The following is a 22,120-nucleotide window of genomic DNA, read 5'->3' as shown; positions in this document are numbered from 1 at the left end:
TGTACTCAAGAAATTAGTTTTACAGCGAGAATGGTGCTTTGGCAGAGCAATGATGTATTAGTAATGCAGCAGAGTTTCTCAAGGTCGAAATGGCAACAGGAAATCAGAGATAATGCACGTTACATTCACAGCAAGGGGGAGATGAAGGAGCCCCTCAAGCCACAGGTGGGGGGGGGGGGGGGGGTTGCGCGGGCAAAGGCTTGAACAGGGAGTTTGTGAGTGCAAGTTGGAACAGAGGTGGGGTGGGGTAGAATGCATGCCCTCCCCCCCAACCCGGCAGTGATCATAGTGGGTTTGCAGGTGTGCTTCGATTTAGCAGTGCTTAAATTAATGGTCTGTGCCTAATTTGTATGAAAGCCTAAAATAATTAGAGGCTTTATTATTCCTGTCTACAAAGTGCATGTCCTACATTTTAATCATGGATTGGAGGCAAACGGTCACATTCTGGGGCACATTTGTTTAAAGTTTGATTTTACTGCATCGTTCTGACAGAAAAATAACTCACAGCCGTAATCTAGAAGACAATAGGGGCAATATGTAATACAGAACCACAGACTCATCGACACTACAACACCGAAACAGGTCCATCTAGCTCATGCCAAGCTATTTATTCCGCCTAGTCCCATCGATCTTCACCCGGACCATAGCCCTCCCATCCACGTCCCTATCTAATCTTCTCTTGTGTTAAAATTAAACCCCCAGTCATTGCCTCCACTGGTAGCTCATTCCACACTCTCACCACCCTTGGATTAAATTAATTCCCCCAAATGTTTCTCTTTAACATTTCTTGTCTCACCCCTTCTCAGAGGAAAAACACCTGGGTGCATTTACCCAATCTGTGCCCCTCATAATTTTGCATAACTCTATCAAATCTCCCCTCATTCTCTGACAAGTCAGGGAATGAAATCGTAATCTATTCAAGTGGAAATCAGATTACTTGCTGTTTGTTTTGTTTTAACCCCAGGGTGTGTAATGACCGGCATACAGCTGTCACCTAGCAGTCTGTCTCAGAAGACAAAAGGAACTCTATCTGGTTAAGACATCTTGAGATCTTGGGCTGGTCTTGTAAGGTCTGAGTTTGAATCCTTTGAAAGATTGACCTTCATGTCTGGTGATAGATGAATCCTAAATCTAAACATGAAATCCAAGGCGGATGGCTAAGATGAAGTTCCATCGTGCCATCGACATAAGATGACTTCCATGAACTCTCTCACCAGTGGTCACAGAGGTGTGATGGACAGCAAGCAGCTGGATACAGGGGGATATGAAGACCACTTGCTGACTCTGAACGGAGCTTTCTTTCTGAAGTTGACAGCATGTGTTTAATACAAAAAAGTGCTGGAGAAACTCAGCAGGTCAGTCAGAATTCCTGGAAAGAAAAAACAGGCCTGAGCCCGTCATTAAGGTACTTTGATGAAGTGCTCAGTCCTGAAACATTGTTTGTGTACCTTTTCTTCCTTTGAATGCTGCGTGACTGGTGGAGATACCCCAACAGTTTTATGTGTTAAACTACAATCACAGCGTCTGCAGACTTTCTTGCTTGACTGGACAGTGCGTGATGCTTGGGGGGGTGAACAAAATGAAAAAAATTTAAAAAAGAATTCAGCTGCTAGCAATCTCAAATAAAAACAGAAAAGGATGGGAAGACTCACCAGGTCAGGCAGAGTCCATGGAGTATGTGTAATAATGCCATTCAAAACATCACCTTTCTGTGAAGGACAGAGAAGGGGCCCTTACAAGAGATTGGGGATGAGCGGAAGTCACTCTGATTCAGAAATAACAGGAACTGACTGTGGATGATCAGCAGTGAATGGTGGTGCTGTCTCCAAGGACCGAATGGCCTAATCCTGCATGGTGCACCAAAGAATCTTTTCACTGAATGTCAGTTTGTGATAAAACTCCTGGTATCCAGCACCTATGGGCATTAGCCAGTTGTTTCAGATTGAGTGTTGCTTGCCTGGTGAAAATTGGACTTACAGTGCGTTTTGAAGGATTGGAGGGAACCAAAACCCCCAAGGAAATCCTGGGGGAAAGCCCACACAGACACAGGAGAACATACAGAGTCATTACAAACAAAGCAGGATTTGAACCCTGGTCTAGATTGCTAGCACTTTTAAGAATGTTGCGCTAACCTCTACACTGACCGTGTTGCCTTGAATCGAATAATTCACCTTTTTATGAGCTATGGGGCTCTGCATTTTTCACCTATTTGTTTTCGAGACTTTTTTGCCAGTTGCCTCAATTCCGGGTAATGGGCATTTCGCTTTAATAAACAAATCTAAATCTATTGGTGTTTCCTGATTGAGATTCGGTCAGCCAATGGGGGCATTCATTGGGAACTGATTCTATATCACTGGTTACTTGTACAGAGTAATTTTATCTCCATCAAAGTCTATAAATTAATGTTAAACTACTTATTAAAGCTCACACTGGAGGAGGAAATCTTTGTAATTTAATAGGTCTCTGTATGAAGGGAATAAAGCTTCTACTTTTCCAAAGACATGTATGGACTCAGCCAAACTGAGGATTTCTGATTCTAATGCATGAAGAACCTGATGCATATCTCAAATCTTGACATTACTCTCAACTTGCAGCTGAAGATTCTTTTTTTTAGACATAGAGAGTGATAACAGGTCTTTCCGGCCCATGATCCTGTGCCGCCCTACAAGCCCCTTATGTTTTGGAGGGTGGGAGGAATCCGGAGCACCTGGAGGAAACATGGGGAGAACTCCTTACAGACAGCTCCGGTTTCGAACCTGGGTTGCTGGCACTGTAGCAGCGCTGCACCAACCACTCCGTTAACTGTGCCATCCTTTGCAAATGATGTGAGGAGAATAAACTGTAAAGGTCGATTGCTAAGAGCTCCCTGAACTTTGGGTGATATGTTCTCTGCTTGTTGCGAAGATGAGTCATCCACTCCAATCTTGCTTAATGGTCGGTTCTGGTCTGGATGCTACAATTACATTCAGTAATCACAGAAAGAGATAATGTGTAGGAACTAGCTAGTGTTCTCCTTCAGATCATTGCAGGTGCAGATTATTGCTGGTCACTTGAAAGCAGGTTAGTGTGAGATGGCTTTGAGCAATTTGACTTGAAGTCATGCCTGCATTACCAATGGACGCAGACATAATGCAATTGCAAAAGAACAGTGGACGAGAAGAATGCAAATTTTTAGAACTGGATATTTAGTTCAGTGCTGAAGATGGGCAGGGCAATGGGTAAAAAATGGAGAGTGGAACTAATTTTCTTTCAGGGAGAAGTTACAATGGGCCAAATTGTCTCGCCTTTTGTGGTAGAAGTCCATTCGCTTCCACTAGCTCATCAAAAGGGTGAATTATTCGATTCAGGGCAGCACGGTCAGTGTACAGGTTAGTGCAACATTCTTAATTTGCGAAACATTCTTAAAAGTGCGAGCAATCTAGACCAGGGTTCAAATCCCGCTTCGTTTGTAATGACTCTGTATGTTCTCCTGTGTCTGTGTGGGCTTTCCCCCAGTATTTCCTTGGGGGTTTTGGTTCCCTCCAATCCTTCGAAACGCACTGTAAGTTGTAGGTGAATCAGGTGTAATTGGGCGGCACGGGCTCATGGGCCAAAAGGGCCTGTTACCGTGGTGTATGTCTAAATTTAAAAATTGAAGTACTTGAATTTTCACTGTGTTTTGAAATTGATGCTCCGATATGCCTCTTGTTTCCTGGGTATCCAGAATGCAAGTTGCTCCTTATCCATGAAAGTCCGAAAAGGAGCTTCTAATCCCAAACAGGAGGCAATATCTAATAAAAATCAAACCTATCAAAATATGTTCATGTCAGTCAGTGAAGCTCTTCCCTCTCTCCAGCATAAATACTCCATGAGATCATGGGTTAATAGTGTGAATAAGAAGTACATCTATGACTTATTCACAGTCACAGAATGTGGCCTTGTTTTGATTTGATTTCCCCTGAACGAGGTCACAGAGTTTGAGTGGTGACTGATGTAAGCAAAGAGGCCTCTGGGGGTTTTACAGGGGCTGTGTCTGGACCATTGGATCTCCTGTTGCGGTCCTGATGACCAGAGGGCTGGAAGGAAGCACCAGCATTGCTGGAGTTCAAAGGCAAAGGGGGAAGAAATGGCAGTTGGAGCTTGAACAACAAACAAAAAAAAAAAAAAAAAATCGGACTCTCTCAAGTCCATGTATTACTGAAGCAACTCTATATAGTCAGAGAATCTCAGCATACCAAGCGGCATCCATAGTGTGGCCTGGTGAATTTCTCCAGCTCGTTCATGTATTGCACTTGACCCCAGGCATCTGCAGCCTTTCTTGTTTAACTGTGAAGTCAGAGATACTCCCTTCTGGACAAGTGTTATATCGTTAAAAACCCCAGTATCCGACACCTATGGGGATTGGTAGATGCTGGATAAGTGTATTTTCCAGTTGCTTGAGATTGTGTTGTGCAATTGGTGAACTAATAGTGAGGTGTACCAACTTTAAACTTCAATATTCTTTACCTATTTATTTTGCGTGATTTTTTTTTGCCCAGTTGCTTGCGTTCTAGATAATAAGGATTTTACTGTACCTTCTCAATGCTACTTATAAGAAGATTCCAAGCAACAAATTTAAGAGGTGCAGTCCCGTGGCCTTCCTCATATTTTCTACTGATGTGAAAGGTCACTCATCCCATCGAGTCTATGCTAGTTTTCAGATCAATTCATTCCTCTATGTATCTAACTGTGACTTTGACGCTCTCACCACCTCATTAGTTCCACCCATCTTGCCTGCCGAACCAGACAATCGGGGGAAATTGTCAGCAGCTTAATTCACCTAATGATGACCTGTTGTGGACATACATCTAGTCACTTGTCAGGAAAGTGCAAAGCGACTGAACTGCCTGAGAAGGCTGATGTGGGCAAGGCTAGCGGCCACTATCATCTCAATCCTCTACAGAAGCTCTATCAAGAGCATTCGGACCGGCTGCATCTCAGCATGGTAAGGATGTTGTAGAGAAATCAATTTAACATCAATCCGCAAGACCAGAAGAGTGGCAGAGAGGAGCACTGGATTCTCCATCCACCACCCACCCCCCCAAATTCAATGTGATCTACCGGGATGGTTGTCTGAAGAGGTCGCACAAAATCATTGTGCACCTTGCACACAGCCTCTTTCAGCTGTTCCTGTTGGGAAAGAGATCCAGGAGGATCAGAGCCAGCACCACCAGGCTGAGGAACAGCTTCTTCCCATGGGCAGTGAGAATGCTGAACGACCAAAGGAACTGCTCACACTGACCATCCAAGAATCTCATATTTACGAAACAATTGTCCTGTATTTGTATTGTCTGTCTGAATATGTGTAGTGTCTGGTTCTGACTTGACTTGCCCTACAAATCAAAACCTCCAGGCCATGTGGGTGAGAACCAGGGGATCTCAGGAAAATAAAGACAGACAGCACCAAAGGTCATGCTTGAACTTGAACTTGGGTTGTTGGACATATATATTAGAAGCACATTCTGACCACCATGTACATCTAAACTGACAGCAGATGCTCTGACCATAGTCAGAGGGAAGTTTGTGCACTGAAACTTTGTGCAATATAGCATTGATTAGTCTTCTATGATTGTTGAAGTCTACTTCTGAAATTCAGTTCAGCTGATGACAATTTCCAAAGCCAAATTCAACACAGAACCAGATACAGTCATATTCTAGTTATGTTTTCCGATTAGTAACCAGAGAAGAGATGGTTGGGTGATTTAAATCCCCACGTTTAATTAAATCTGGAAAAAAAGTTGATCTCAAAAGCAGTTGCCTGAAACTATTGGAATATTTTAATATGAATTTTTTTTTAAATTGTGAGATACAGCACAGTAACAGGTCCTTCCAGCCCATGGGCCCAACCCCCCCACCGCCGCCCACTCATTGATTAACCTACTAACTCTATACACCTTTGGAATGTGGGAGGAAACCAAAGCACCTGGAGGAAAGGCATGCGGAGGGGGTGACCACATGGGAGTTGATAAATTCACAAGGATCACAGATACAATGAATGCACACAGGGTAGAGAATTCAAGAATGAGAGGGCATAGGTTTAAGGTGAGAGGGGAAATATTTAACAGGAACCTAAGGGGCAACATCCTTTTCTCTTAAAAGGTTGCTTGCACATAGAAAAAGCTAGTATAGGAAGCTAAAAATAGATAGAATTGAGACATTCAAAGGGCATTTGGACAGATATATGGATAGGAAGGATTTAGAAGGATATGGACCAAATGCAGGCAAATGGGACAAGCCCAAAATGCCACCTTGGTCAGCATGGACAAGTTGGGCCAAAGGGACTGTTTGGTGCTGTAGGACCATGACTCGACCTGATCACCCTTACCGTGTGGTCATTAACAACCTTTAGATTCTAGACCAGTGATTCTCAACCTTTTTCTTTCCACTCACATACCACTTTAAGTATTCGTTATGTCATAAGGGTTCTGTGATTAGTAAGGGTATATGGGTGGAAAGAAAAAGTTTGAAAACCACTGTTTTAATCGTCCCTAATTGTCTCGCTATGTGAACGGTTTCATCACTCCAAAGGAAATGGGCCAATGACAATTTTGTTCAAGCAACACCACAAGGTGTTGTTGGTCTCGAAGAGTGGTTCTAAACCTTCCCTTCCCACTTACATACCACCTTAAGCAACCCTTTACTAATCACAGAGCACCAATGGCATAGGGATTACTCAAAGTGGTATGTGAGTGGAAAGAAAAAGGTTTAGAACCACTCTTCGAGACCAACAACACCTTGTTTTCATATTCCTTACTTTTATGATTGAATTCCACCCACCTCCGCCTCCAGTCTTTTGTCTTTCTTATCTTTGTAATCTCTCACGCTGAGATCTGACATTCCTTCATTACTGACCTTTGGCTAATCCCAAATTGTCTCTCCATTCATGGCAACCATGTCAAAGGAATCAAAGTTCATACCTTGAACTCTGTAGTCCTACATTTCACAAGCCCAATCACTGCTCGACATCAGAAAGCTGGCAGCAGTTGACAGAAATAACTTAGCAGTATTGCTCTGATCTCTGGAACTTTGACTCGAATCTTCCCCATTCCTCTGCGCCTCTTTTTATGTGCTCCTTAAAGCTCGGCTCAATGACCATTTCTTGGGCTACCTGCTCAGAAGTTGTCATAAGCCGCTCAATAGCAATTAATGTCTGATTATGCTCTGGTTAAAGGTGCTTTTGAAATGCAAGTTGTTGTTATCAGTTGAGTATGGAGTAAAAGTGGCTTCCCTGCCCATCTGGAATGTGGTTGGTCACTTGTCCTCCCCATCTGAAACTTATTCAGAAGTCACATCACCTATCAATCAAGGTTGGACCCGGCACGAATAAGTGCACACCTTGCCATCGTTTAATTTAAATCACCTAGGGTCATTATTGGTTAGAAGCACAGATTAGCACTGTATATAATACCAAAGCACAACACATTCTCCCTCTCTGCCTCATGGTCCAAGCTCCACACCAAGTCACTACTCTGGACATCGCTGCAAGTGTCGTGGGTAAGGTATGCACTACACTGAAACTGAGTCGTAGTTTTGTGTTAAGATGGTACTTGCAGAGAGCCGCACTCTGATGGTCAGTTAACTGGATGTATGTAAGAGTCTCTCTTTATAGTGTGTGAGCAGGCCGAGTTTTGGTTTACCTTTGTCAGAGTCCATCTGAAGTCCACGGTGAATGTCTATATCGCCGCTTAAGTGAAATAGTGATCGAATACCGTTTAACACTTATTAACAAAAATTACATGTGATTGCAACACTTGTGTCCAGATCGTCTCTCTGTAAACCCACCAAACTTGATACTCTTCCCAACACGACAATACAGCAATCTGCAGTTTTTTAGAACCAACCTTCCCCTTTTAAATTGAATTAAAAATAGGAATTTCTAAAGACAAACATGCAGAAGTCTAAAAATAGACCAGTAGAGTTTCCCAGCATGAATCAGAGGTCCATTCACTTATTTCTATTCATGAAACCCAGAGACAAACAGCAGTCATGAAAAACAAACTATATTCAAAAACGTGGGATTAATGCAGTTGAAATGGATGATCTCAAGCCCTTGTGACCTTTTGTGACTTTAAATGAGAGTCTTGGATAACCTGGACATTTTGGGACTCAAACTTCCGATTTGGCTATAAAATTCACAAGTTTTGTCCCGCAACAAACTCAAGGCTGCAGTGCTGGGCAACAATCTCATGTTTTGCAACACATTTGTACTCCTCTTAAGTTCTTCAGCATTCCCTGATAACTCTTAGAAAATGAGCTCTGCAACATCTGGCTAAATCGCATTACCGCAAAGAAAATAAAAATTAATTGCAGATTAAAATCCACCAACTGTTAATCAGCACCAAATTATTCACTGCTCTGCTAATCTAGTTAAAAACCGATGAAGTTTGACAAAAACTGTGACTGACAGAATGGGCTGCATGAGCAATGACAGTAGAAACGTGAGAGATTGCATTCCCAAACATTCATGCCACCCCCACAAAATGCTTTACACTCTTAAGTACTTCAGAAATGTACCATTTAAAATATAACAGTGATTCTGTTCATACTTGTGAGAACAACCTTTCTTCATGCAATCTTTATTTGGATGCTTTTCTAATGAATCAGTCACTCCTAGGCCACATTTCCATTGGACCAAGATCCCCAACTGCTACCCCCCAAACATCCACTCAGACACTATCCAGGATTAGGGCAATGCCACTGCCACCATACGTGGATGGGCAGTTCCCCCACACATGGGTGGGCAATTCCACCACACATGGGCAAGCAATGTCATTACACAAGAATGGGCAGTGCCATCACATAAGGTCTGGCGATGTCACTGCACAGTGCTTCTCACTCTAAGGTCAAACTAAAGAGGATGGCACATCATCCTACCAAATTACTTGGATGTAGAGAATGCCAGGGTGCCTACCTTTGTAATAATCCAGTTATCTCAGTGCTGTTCTGCCTGTAAAAGAGAAACAAAACATAAACGTGAACATGTCTTCATGGATAGATGTCAGTTTTTCACCTCGATGAAGCCAATTCTCATGATAGCCAGCATCTTGGTCAATGTAATGAGCGCTGGTAGACAGGATGACTATCAACTACTGAACCTGAAATTGTTCTCAGTCAAATGCCAAGAACAATCAAAACCTTTAACGCGAGGAGACACGGACTGAAAATAGAATTTCCCCTTTAGCTTCGGTATGGCAAAGACTCACGGCCGAAACGTTGTTTATGTATCTTTATCTTTGCGACATAGAGTATAAAGTAAGTAAAGTTCGACCATCTGAGTTTCTCCAGCATTGTATTTTTACTTCAACCACAGTGTCTGTAGACTTTTACTACCCTTTGCAAGGCTAAAGGTTTGAAAAAAGTGTTGAATTATCATAGAACATGGCAGCATGTACAGTCCCTTCAGCCTAACTTAGGTAAACCTACTCCACAACAATCTCATATTATCCCACCTCACAGTCCACAACCTTGATATTTTTCTTACATCCATCTAAGAGTCTTTTGAACATCCCAATTATACCATCCCTCAGCAATGCATTCCAGGCACCTGCCACTCTAAAAAAAACCTACCTCAGACATCTCCCCAAAACTTTCCTCCACTCACCTTAAACTGCTGTCCTCTGGTATACGGGATGCCATTCTATCCTTGTGCTGCTGGGATAGGCAAGTGCCTTTGCAACCATCTTGAACAGGCCTGATCTATGCACTGTGGTGGATGGATGCTAATCACAGCAGTGCGTGCCCCCGAGTCAGAGTGACCTGCAGTTTGGTATCAAATCCAGTCTCAGTTCCCAACCCAATGTGCTATAATTAACGCCTATCCCTGGGTCAATACCTTGCCATGCATCCATTCTCTGAACACATTCATGATTAGCTCAATAAAATATTGTTAATCGAGCTGGAGGAACCAATTCTGTTGCTCTGGCTGCGTATAATAAGCACATTTTAAATAACCTTTCTTTTATTTTGAATCTCACTTGAAAAAGTTAACCCCAGTCTGGGTTCAGGCCTGCAGAGAATACAATTGCTATTTACATCTTGAAATGTGGTTGGATACGAATAGATATGAATAACTATCTGTCAGTCATCACACTGACTATCTGAGATGGGTCAGATGTCTCGTGTTTCTTTCCAATACATCAAGATATTCATTAAAATCAACGGCAGGGTGTTTGGTCAAGAGGAAGACCACTTGATTCTGCATTCCGAATGTTGTGCGACAAGATTACGCTTTGGTAGGAGATTTGCAAGAATCTATTAGATTGAAACAAAATGGGAGAACTTCTCTGCAGGTCAGGTAACATGTGTGAAGAGGGAAACAAGAGTTAATGTTTCAGGTAGATGACATTTCATCTCAATTGGTAGATATACATCTACAAGATTATGAGAGGAATAGATAGGGTGGACAGCCAGCGCTTGTTTCCCAGGGCAGGAATAGCAAACACCAGAGGACGTGTGTACAGAGTGAAAGGAGGGAAGTCTCGGGGAGACATTAGGGGAAAAGTTTTTATACACAGAGTGGGTGGCAGTGGAGGTTGAAATATTAGGGGCCTTTAAGAGACTCTTTGACAGGCTCATGGATGGAAGAAAAATAGAGGGTTATGGGGTAGGGAGGGTTAAGTCATTTTTTCAAGGAATATATGGGTCAGCACAGGATCAAGGGCCGAAGGGTCTGCACCTGTGCTGAAGTGTTCTATGTTCTACCAACCCTAACAACCCATTCCAGGTGACCACCACTGCTAGACTTGCATCAGCCAGGTGTTTGTCAAATGTTTCTGCTGCAAAATCTTGGTCTACATGCACATGCATGCACGCTCTCGAAAGTTGGCACTGCATGGTTCAATAGCAAAAATAGCAGAACAAGGCCAGCAGTCCATCCCAAATCTAACTGAGCGTGAGAGAAAAATGCGGAGAAGTGGATAATGAGGCAGCAACAAGGGTTGTAGATATGGGTCTTAATTACTGGCTTTCCCAGTGATGGAATAACAACATATTTTCATCATTAAACAGATTGATGAGGGGACGGTGAATGTTGTATTATGGAGCAAGAGGTGGTGGGGAGAGGGAATGAGCAACAGTAGAAATGGAAGCAAGCAGTGAAGGTATGGTTCAGAAATAGGCTCTCCCACTCCTTTTGATCTAACTGGGTCAGAAAGGGAGATTGAGAGATGACAGACTGAAGGAGTGAAGGGGGAGTAAGAGGTGTGTTTATCCAAAGGGGAGGGGGTGTGTGTGTGTGTGTGTGTGTGTGTGTGTGTGTGTGTGTGCAGATTAAAGTGTAAGATACAGTTAAACGATGCAAAGCATCATCTTAAACCGATGAGAGGTTCATTCAGGAGTTCACATCATGTGCTGCCCGCCCCAGCACTGACATCCCGCACTGGCCACTCCAGCCCTGACATCCTGCGTCGGCTGTCCTTGCCCTGACGTCCCATACCGGGGGGCAGGGGCAGCAGGGAGGGGGGCTGTCAGGCGCTTGCCATCCGATTGTCATCCCCTTAGCAGCCGCTTTCAGGTGGCTGCATTCAGGTGCCTAGGGGGACTTCAGTGCTCCGGCGATTATCCCTCCCGGAAGAGGGTTGGAACGTGCACCTCGGAGGCCCCTCCTGCTCTTTCAGGTGGCCTCCCGACAGCCGCATCAGGCTAGAATATGTGGCTTTACATTGGGGTAATCTGGCCACCTGAAAGCGCCTATATATCTTTTTCCTGAAGGGAGAGGGAGAAGAGTGCGATCAAGTTAGGATGTGAAGAGGTTCTGGAGTGTGTAAACATGAGAGAATCAAGTATCATAAATGTGTGTTATGTGAATAACTGTGTGCGTGTGTGAATGAGAGTGGGTGAGAGTGTCAGGGAAAGGGTACACAATCGTATAAGGCAGTAAGGGTGTGTAGGTGCAAGTGGGTACGTGACTGTGTGTGAGCGAGAGAGTGTGAGTACTTTAGTGCATTGACATTTTATGGTTAGCTCTGATTCAGTGGGTAATACGCTCACCTTTGAATCAGTCAGGCGGGGTTTCAACCCCACTCGAGAGTCTTCAGCAATAATGAGGTCTGTGCTGAAAAATGAAGCATTGTTGGAAATATCTTTTGGAAGACAGGTTAAGCAGAAGACTGGAGAGATTTCATATGAGAAGCAAAGGATTATCCCAGTCATCTGAGCCTTCATGACATCACTAAACTGGTTATTATTATACTGGTTAAATTCAAACAAGCTGTAGATGCTGGAAATAAAACCCAGAAAATGTTGGAAGCACTCAGTCGATCTCTGCCCTAAACTGTTAACACTTCCTCTCCACAGATGCTGACGGACTAGCTGAATATTTTCTGTTTTATCACACTACTGTTTTTTGGATCTTCCCCTGCACAAAATGGCAGCAACTTAACCCCCTTTCACACTGTCGATTCCGCGTGGGTTAACCGGGTGATTTAGCGGGTCCTTTCCCAGTAATCGTGCAGTGTGAAATGTCCCAACCTGGCAGGGTGAGTTAAATTCCTGTAAAATTCAACCAGGCTCTGACACTCAGTGGGGACAGGTGTTAGAGCCCGGTTGAGTTAACTCACTAATCGCCTTCTGCCGGTGTGAAAGCACAACCTGCTCTCACCAGAGGCGATGACAATGCCGGATTGCTGATTAACCAGGTAAATCATGGTGCAGTGGAAAAGGCTCCCAAAAGCAGCAGGCCCGATAAGTTTCCTTGGAGGGTTGGCAGTGTGAAAGGGACTTTCTAACAATGTCATTACTCGCTTTGAGCTTAGAAATAGCATATATTTTGATCCCATTACTCCTTAACCTCGTGACTAATTTTGTAGTTGAACTTTTTCTTAACAATGGGTTAATGAAAATACTTGCCTTGAATGCTAGTTCCATTATGTGTCTTTATCAGGGCGAATTTATTTCCTTGTCACTTTGTGTCAACTTGGACATTTCTTGGCGTGATTTACCCTTGCCTCCCTCAAGTAATTCCCACATCAATTATTAGCAGAATTACTTCTTACACAACAGTGCACTTCAGGGCAAGGTTTGGAGTATGGGGTCCAGCTTTGGGTTCCTTATTTCAGAAAGGATGAGCTGGCATTAGAGAGGGTTCAGAGAGGGTTCACAAGTATGATTCCTGGAGTGAAAGGATTTGCATATGAGCAATGTTTGACGGTTCTCGGACTGCATTCCTTTTGTTTTTGATAGGCTGAGGGCCTGTACTGTGCTGTACTGTTTGATGTTCTATGTTCTAATAAAGAGAGAACTCATAGAAAACTTAGACAGACCTGGACAGAATAGATGTGGCAAAGTTCTTTCCCATGGTAGGGGAGTCAAGGACAAGAGGGCACAAATTCAGGATCAATGGAGGTCCATTTCAAACAGAGATGCAGAGGAATTTCTTCAGCCAGAGCATGGTGAACCTCTGGAATTTGATGGCCAACTCGTTGAGCATATTTAAGACAGAGATTGATAGGTACAGTATCTGAATAGTCAAGAGTATCAAAGATTATGAGGAGAAGGCAGGGAGTGGCAGTGAGTGGGACAGTGGATCAGCTCACGATGGAATAGCGGAGTAGATTCGACATGCTGAACAGCCTTCTTCTGCACCTATATCTTTTGGTCTTAAGTTTGCATCTTTCCTTGGGCTCTTCTACTCATCAGAATTTCCCTATTGGAGCTCTGGGCTGAGATGCCTTCCTGCTCAAACTCTCGTAGGAATCAATCTCAATGGAGGAGGAGGACCTACAGCCATAGAACCGTAGAACATTGCAGCACAGAAACATGCCCTTTGGCCCTTCTATTCTGTAAAATGATTAACCTGCCTGGTCCTACCGACCTGCACCCAAGCAATATCCTTCCATACCTCTCCCATCCATGTACCTGTCCAAATCTTTCCGCTATATATCATGCACAGAGAACTTTTTAAAAAATCTCCTTCTGGCCTCTTCCTTGAGCTGCGGCTGCCGTAGGTATTCAGTATTCAATGCTGATGACCTATAAAACACAGCCTGGACCTACATCGCACCCAATTAAAGTCCTAAATCAGAAACACTGCTGTTGTTTTATTGTCCATGCGACCCCTGCTCCTTCAGTGATCTTACCTTGGCACGCTGATGAAGATAATAAGACTTCAGGGTTAGAACTGCAGCTCAATGCATGACCTTCATTTCTAGCCTTGCATCTACCAAGATTTCATGCTGCAAGTAATTTCCCCAGAGGAGTAAAGAAGATATCCACTCGGGTCATAAAGCCGGCTATTTATCTTCGCTAAGTCTTGATGCAAGGCAGAGGAACATCCGTTGTTCCATCTGTGTTTGATTTATGACTAACACTGACTCCCAGCACCAGGCATCTATGAAGGATCTGAACACCTTCAGGAGAGGCCTCAGACATTTCTCCCCTTTAAAATGATGATCAAACATTGCCACGGTGCCTCATTTCTTGCATTTTGTGCTGACTTGATTCTCAGGCTGTCAATGCACTCCATTACTAGAGCTTCTTGCATGTTTGCTCTTCCAAAGCCCTTGTTTTCAGCTGAATCAGAGGTGAAAGGGGTACTTTATTCCTTCAGCAAACCGCTACAATGAATATTTTATGGGACGGAACAAACTGGATGGCAGGGAACACCAGTGCCTGATGGATATTCAATGATCACCATGACACCAGACCACCTGATATAAAGTTTGTTGTCTCTTCGTACCATATCTACATGGAGAGGCCAGACACATGGGAGGTCTCCTGGAAGAGGATCACCTGGAGAGTTAGAGGTGATTTTTATTCTCAGAACTGTCTAAAAGCAGCTGGGGAAAAACTAGGCACAAATCCACATCCTAGTTCTGTGTTATATCATTGTTAATACCCCACTGTAGAAATCAGCTTAAAGCAAAATAAGTGTCCTGCTAAATGTTTACCCATCATAATGGCCAAGTTGGTGGTGCCCATGCTTAGCAGGCCAAACATTGAGGGTGGTGGTCTCACTAGACTGGCAATGGGCAGCACAGTGGGGGAATACCCTCATTCTTCCCCGAGGAGAAGACTGGAGGTGGGGAGCTTACAAGGTAGGAAATCATCGTAGCGGACCAGAACGGGGATCAACAAACCGTGGGTTGCTGGCAACGGGCTTCAGGGAACCAGGGATTGGGACCAATTGGGAAGGGCCTCAGACGTTGGCAGTTGGGTTCAGGGACAGAGGGCGAGGAGGAAGACTTGGGCGTCTGTAGTTTGGGTTCACCACAGGACCAGAAGGAGGTCACGTGGCTATGGATGTTATGAGGACGCAGGAGGCAGCAGCATCGGGCGGCGGGATCCATGGGCATGAGCTTTCTCTGAGTGGACTCTTTCTTTGCTTCTCCTTCTCGTCTTGGAAGAAATACCAGACTGATGGTGTCTCTGAGTCCCTTTACGGCTTTGTGAATGTAACAGACAGAATCTTGATATTGATTACTGTGTAGAAAGTGTAACAGGCTCTTGTTTTGATCAAGAGCAGTGATTCTCAACCTTTTTTCCCCACTCACATACCACCTTTAGTAAATTCTTGCTAACCACACAGCACCTATACATATTATGGTATATCGCAGGTGCTCTGTGGTTAGTGAGGGATTACTTACGGTGGTATGTGAGTGGGGGAAAAAAAAGGTTGAGAACCACCGAGGTAGAGTAAAACACAGAAGTCTGCAGACAACATGATTGACGAGAGGATCTCAGAAGCTAAGCAGGCACAGGCCTGGTCAGTACTTGGAGGGGCACCAGGTGCTGTTGGTTTCTGTGAGGGGTGGTAGACAAAGTGGTGACCCTCCAGTACATGCTTGCATCCTTCCCTGATCACACTCTTCACCCTTCAGGCAGCAGATGCACGGGTTCAAAAGCACGCACCCCCAATTTAAGGACAGTTTATTTTCCTGTTATCAAACTCTTGAATGAACTTCACCTTCAGGTAATAAGTCTTTTACAGTAATCCTACTGGGTTTAAGCATAAAACCTATCTTAGCAGTTCATCTTAACAAGCTTAAGAGTATTGACTTGACATCCAACCTGTCAATGACATTACTCCTCTGAACTCTTACTGCATATAGTTACTGCTCATGGGATCCAGGTATCAGAGCCAAGCTCCCAAAGGGCCTCGGGCGCTGAAGGCTTCCTGATCGTGTAGGAGGTGTAGATCTGGAGCTGGGGTTGAATTGAGCAGGACTCTATGTGGCTGCAGAGGCTGTGGGAGCACTGGTTGTGAATCTCCTTTGCTTCTCTTTCTCCTATTGTGAGGGGCACTGGGTAATGTTCATGGCGGTTCTTTGTCTGCCTTAGGACAGACTAAACTTAAAGTATATCATGTATATTACATTTTTAATGTATTATTATGTGTCAATAAGAGGAGCCTTGAACATTAATATAAATTAATCTCACTCAAATTCTCGTCAAAGGACAACTCTCCCAATTCAGAAATCAATGTCAATGAAGCATAATACCAGGGGAAGGGTACAACGAGGTCATTGCCCTTGGACCAGATGAGTGCCATTGACCAAAGGTAAAGATCTGTGGCTCATTCCTCAGGGCAGTGGAGGCAGAGTGCTAATTGCTGGTAATTGGTTCTGGAGCAACAGGTGGTAAGCTAATGAAAGCGCTCAGTGCTGTCACAAATGAATAATATGCTTCTTTGCTCTCATTCTTACATATTTTATGAAGTTATTAGGCAACAGCTCACCGAGCTGGTGTTCAGTTGAAAGTGAAATGACCAGTGCAAATTCCTACAGCCAAATGCAATATTATTGCTGATCAGAAATCAGACAAGACAGAACAGTGACCCACTTTACCGATCATTGGAAGACCTCCCCACTTTGACCAGTGTTATCATGGTTGGGCGGATCGAAGAGTATCTTTCACTGAGATGATGATCTTCCAGCAGCACTGTCGATCCACCAGTGCGTGCATCCCCGGCAACCACCCGTAAAATCAATAAGGTTATCAATTCTTTGGCCTGCCCGAAACCTGTTGGCCTTCCAGCACAGTGAGATGTCGGTGAGGGAACGCTGCCGACTCGCACATTCCAGGCTGCAGGAGTACGTGCTGAGGAGCGCACAGAGAGGCTTGGCGCAGCCAACGCGGGGCGTGGTGGGAAACTAAGAGTTTTCTGCTGCTGGCCATTGAGGGGTGAAGATTGGTCAAACAACAGAAGGGGGAGCAAACGGGGTGGGGGTGGGGAGGGGTGCACATTTGTGGCGATGGTGCAATAAATAATAAACAGTACGTTTTCAATATTTTTAAAATTTACAATGCAGTAGAAGCCAATTCTGGCTCTCAAGACCTGTGTGCCCAATTACACCCATTTGACCTCCAACCACCATATGTTTTTGAAGGGTGGGAGGTAACTGGAGCTCCCAGGGAAAACCCATGCAGATGTGGGGAGAACGTACAAACTCCTTATAGACGGCGCTGGATTCGGACCCAGATCGCTGGAGCTGTAATTTTGTCGTGCTAACTGCTATGTAAATTTATAGCAACACAATGTAAATATAAATATCACACTATGTATATGAAAACTTTGCACTGTTCTTCCTTTGTGTATGTACAAATATAACACCACAAATGTGAAAAGACCATGCACTGTATTTTTTTAAATTATAAATAGTGTATTTCGAAATATAAAAAATTATCATGGTTTGGTTACAAGTTTGACAAACTCTATTAATGTCACTATTGCTTCATGCCTCTCACTGCACAGTTTCAGAATAAGGGTTAGATCACTTAAGAGTAACTGAGGAAGAAACTTCCTTATTCAGAAGATGATCAAACTTTAGAATGCCCTTTTCCGGAGGGTAGCGTGGTCACTGACCACATGCCATGTCTTGATGTTTCATGAATGAAGGAAAAAGGGAAGGAAAATGGTGCTGAGGTCAAAAATCAACCATGATCTTACTGAGTGGTAGAATGGACATGTGAGGAGTCGACTGGTCTAAATGCAGTCCTCTTGCAAATTCTTCTTCTTCTTTGGCTTGGCTTCGCGGACGAAGATTTATGGAGGAGGTAAATGTCCACGTCAGCTGCAGGCTCGTTTGTGGCTGACAAGTCAGATGTGGGACAGGCAGACACGGTTGCAGCGGTTGCAGGGGAAAATTGGTTGGTTGGGGTTGGGTTTTTCCTCCTTTGCCTTTTGTCAATGAGGTGGGCTCTGCGGTCTTCTTCAAAGGAGGTTGCTGCCCGCCGAACTGTGAGGCGCCAAGATGCACGGTTTGAGGCGAGATCAGCCCACTGGCGGTGGTCAATGTGGCAGGCACCAAGAGATTTCTTTAGGCAGTCCTTGTACCTCTTCTTTGGTGCACCTCTGTCACGGTGGCCAGTGGAGAGCTCGCCATATAACACGATCTTGGGAAGGCGATGGTCCTCCATTCTGGAGACGTGACCCATCCAGCGCAGCTGGATCTTCAGCAGCGTGGACTCGATGCTGTCGACCTCTGCCATCTCGAGTACTTCGACGTTAGGGATGAAGGCGCTCCAATGGATGTTGAGGATGGAGCGGAGACAACGCTGGTGGAACGTCAAGCTATTTCCCCAGATCAACTAATAGTGAAAATGAATTGTAGGAACTCAATTTTCCTCCCATGGGCTGGGATTCAAGAGGGTCTTCCCGAAGGGCTTCGGCTGCCAAAAGGCTTCCTTATCTTGTCAGATGTTTGGATCTGGAGCTCGGGTCACCGATGGTCTGCGCCACTGCAGAGGCTGCAAGAGCACTGGAGGCAAATCGACTGATGCTCAGTGTCTCATTTCTTTCTCTTTCTCCTATTGTTAGGGGCATCAGGCAATGCTCATGGTGACTCTTTGTTTGCCTTATGGCAGGCATAAGTTGAAGTATATCATGTAATTACATTTTTAATATATTATCAATAAAAGAAACATTGAACCATGAACAATAAAATTCAATGCCTATTTGGTGCTTCCAGTCACAATGGAGCTTCATTCCAGAAATATACTTTCATGGGAGCACCCCAAGTGTAGCAGCAACTGATGGCTTTGGATTGGAGCAGGAATCCAAATCCATTTTGCTATGTTAGTATTTTAATAAGTGGAAAATCAAAGGGTCCAAACCAGCAACACTCCTCCCTGTAAGTGGTCTTGGTCAGTGGGTGGTGAGCCGGGCAATCATCCCAAAATATTATTGCATTGTAAGTTGATCACTCAGGGATGCACACATGCTAACTCACTAACATCTGCATACGATGTCTGTCACTCATTATACTTTGCTGAATGAATTTGTACAGGTCAACCCTGAAGAGCAGCTCTTGGAGCTGGCACTAATTCATAGCAAATAAATAGTGACCTGAGTTCACACAAATATTAATGCAGACTTCAACTCCATCCATTCTGTCGAGGAAGCAAGGCCACATTGTTGAGCGGTACAGTTTTGGAACCTGCCCCAACAGCTGTGTCTCATTGAACCACCAACAGTTATGGTCGTGTCTCATAGCAACACCAACAGTTCCACAAACATCTCATGTGATGCCAACACTCATACACACTCATTGTAACCTCATTTAAAGCAGCCATTCTCAACAGGGATGGGGGAGGGGCCACAGCACATCTCAGTGAAAGCCTTCTTTTCTTTTCACCTCATGGAACACCAATATTTTCTATGTAGTTGATTGGATTGGAGAGAAGTATGGAAGAAACCAAAACTTGACAGCTTCACAGGAAAGAGGGCCTATAAACTTTGACCAGAGTCCTAAGGAGGGGCTATGATCTAAAGCACCTGACCACAATGCTAACAGGTGTCGTGTCTCGCAATCATACTGACACTGTCCCACAGGACAGCAAGGCTAACAGGCACACTGTATCACCACAGTACTTGGCGTCCCACCATCTCACTGCTACACTAACAGAAGCAGCCTCATAATGCCTCCAATGGACACAGTGACACTATCAAAACCCCAGCCTTTCAGTAATCTACAAGCCCCATTCCTTCACGTTAACGTTAGTGGGTGCACTGCCTCAAACCTCTTCACTCTGCAGCTCTCTGCAGACTGACAGTTGCGAGCACAGCCTAGCGTTGCCAAGTTTCTCCGAACAGCCACCTATTGAAAAAATACTGCGCATCTATGTTAAATGTTCCATTGAACTAACCGTTACAACAGTCATGTAATGGTGTATTTAATAATTTATTTAAAAGAATATACCTCGGGCCAGATATTAAAAATTAAATAAGCAGTACTTACCAGTAATTGAAGCCCACCCATGTGTTTATTTGTCTCCTTTTAACTGTAAGGTGCTGTGATATCGTCCAGCAGCCATTTTCTGGCAAGCCAAACAGGGCACGTCAAATCCCAATCACCCCCAAGGGCATGGTTTGCACACCACGCTCAGAAAAGTCATTGTCAACGGGCAAAGAGAAAATTTATCAACACCAAGACCAAATTAAACCAATTAACTTTGATTGTGTTCTGTTTTATTGATTTAATTTTTAATTGTAGTTCTTCTTTGGACTGTTAGCCTAATAATATGAAGCGTTGTGCTTGAGAATGGTACAAGAAAATAGGTTGATAAGAACTGAAGTCTCAAAGTATCTCTGTGGGGGAGAGTTGGACTGATATGAGGGGTGGTGTCTAGTCATGTGGGGGGAGAGTTGGACTGATATGAGGGGTGTTGTCTAGTCATGTGGGGGGAGAGTTGGACTGATATGAGGGGCGGTGTCTCGTCATGTGGGGGGGAGAGTTCGACTGATATGAGGGGCGGTGTCTAGCTCCTGACTCTAGTTCAAAGATCTGTTTATCTGCCCCACATTTGGAGCCCACGCCTGCCTTGAAGTCACTACTTGGTCTCTGCTGCCCTGGCCATTCTCCCAGATACACCATTCATCTCTACTTCCTCCAGTCCCGAGGATGTAGTCTGAAATGGGATGGACAACCATGTCGCCTTAACCACCAGACCTGGAGGGCGTCCATATCCCCACAAAAACTTATTCAGCCATTCAAGGATCAGCCAAAGAGAAGCCACAAGGTGCTTTCCTTTTGAGGCGAATCCTTTTATTCCGTCCGACTAACTTCCCCAGACACACTTTTTATTCACAGGTCTATCCACTAGATATCCACAACACCAATCCTCATGTCATTTAAACACTTCTGCCCTCCATCCTATCACAAAGTTCTCTTAAGTTCTTTCTGTCCCTCCCATTCTCCTACACTTTTGAGCTTGTTTTCTTTCAACCTTTTTCTATTTCTGCTCCATCTGAAGAAAGCTCCTTTTTCTTTCCACAGAAGCTGCCTGAGAAGCTGAGTAATTCCAGCATTTTTGGATTTTACTTCAGCTTTCAAACATCTGCAGTGTTTTTATTTTGCCTTTGGATTAGAAACCTTCTTCCCAAAAAAATCAGCAAGGGCTGATTTAAGAATTTTGCAATTTATTGATTTTTCCCACCCCCTCTCTGTATTTGCACAGTCAGTTTGTTTAATTTATTTGCTTATGTAGGTACATTGAGTCAGTTTTTATTTATACTGCCAATAAGTGGTGATTCTGCCTGGGCCGCAGGAAAAAGAATCTCAGGGTTGTATGTAATGTTGTAATCTGAATGTAATCTGAATCTGAATTGGATATGGCCTGAGGATAGAGGCTGCTTTCTTGAGATACTGCCTCTCATAGATGTCCTTGCTGGAGTGAAGAAGGGTGCCTAATTTTGACAGAAATCTTTTTTAAATAGTCCAAGATTAGAATTCTAACCTTAATTCTTTGGAAGGGAATAATTCTCCACCTACAGTGTTTTCAGCATTTTGACTTTAGAATTCAGAATTAAAATTTATTGTCATAAACGTCATAAAGTTTGTTGTTTTGTGGCAACATTATCCTGCAAATGTTGTAATAAAATTATATTTAAAATTCATTTGCACAAAAGAAGAAGTGGGGTCGTGTCTGTGTTTCATTGTCTATTCAAAAATGTGATGGCAGAGGAGAAGAAGCTGTCCCGAGTGCCCAGATTCACCCTAAAACGGTTGCTAGGGTGGCAGCATAGCAGTCAGGGCAACCCCTTTAAAGCACCAGTGAGCGGGCCTGACCGGGGTTCGAATCCTGCGCTGTCAAGGAGTTTGTACGTTTTCCCAGTGTCTGCGTGGATTTTTCCCCGGTTTCCTCCCACAGTTAAAAACATACCAGG

General features: G+C 44.0%; 1 protein-coding gene and 1 long non-coding RNA gene across 5 annotated transcripts in view; one reads left to right on the top strand and one right to left on the bottom strand.

Annotated features, from left to right (window-relative positions):
• Positions 1-22,120, top strand: part of usp6nl (USP6 N-terminal like) — a 955,431-nt gene that overhangs the window by 341,465 nt on the left and 591,846 nt on the right. The window lies entirely within an intron of this gene.
• LOC138748778 (uncharacterized) overlaps positions 1-22,120 on the bottom strand; it is a 404,609-nt gene that overhangs the window by 133,405 nt on the left and 249,084 nt on the right. Inside the window, exon 3 of the long non-coding RNA XR_011348245.1 lies at positions 8,930-8,965. This is a non-coding gene — a long non-coding RNA (uncharacterized lncRNA). The remainder of the gene's footprint in view (positions 1-8,929; positions 8,966-22,120) is intronic.

Source organism: Narcine bancroftii, chromosome 13 (genome assembly GCF_036971445.1).
Source record: "Narcine bancroftii isolate sNarBan1 chromosome 13, sNarBan1.hap1, whole genome shotgun sequence".
NCBI lineage: Eukaryota > Metazoa > Chordata > Chondrichthyes > Torpediniformes > Narcinidae > Narcine > Narcine bancroftii.
Note: the sequence above shows the minus strand (reverse complement) of the source record. Positions and strands in the feature narration are given on the sequence as shown.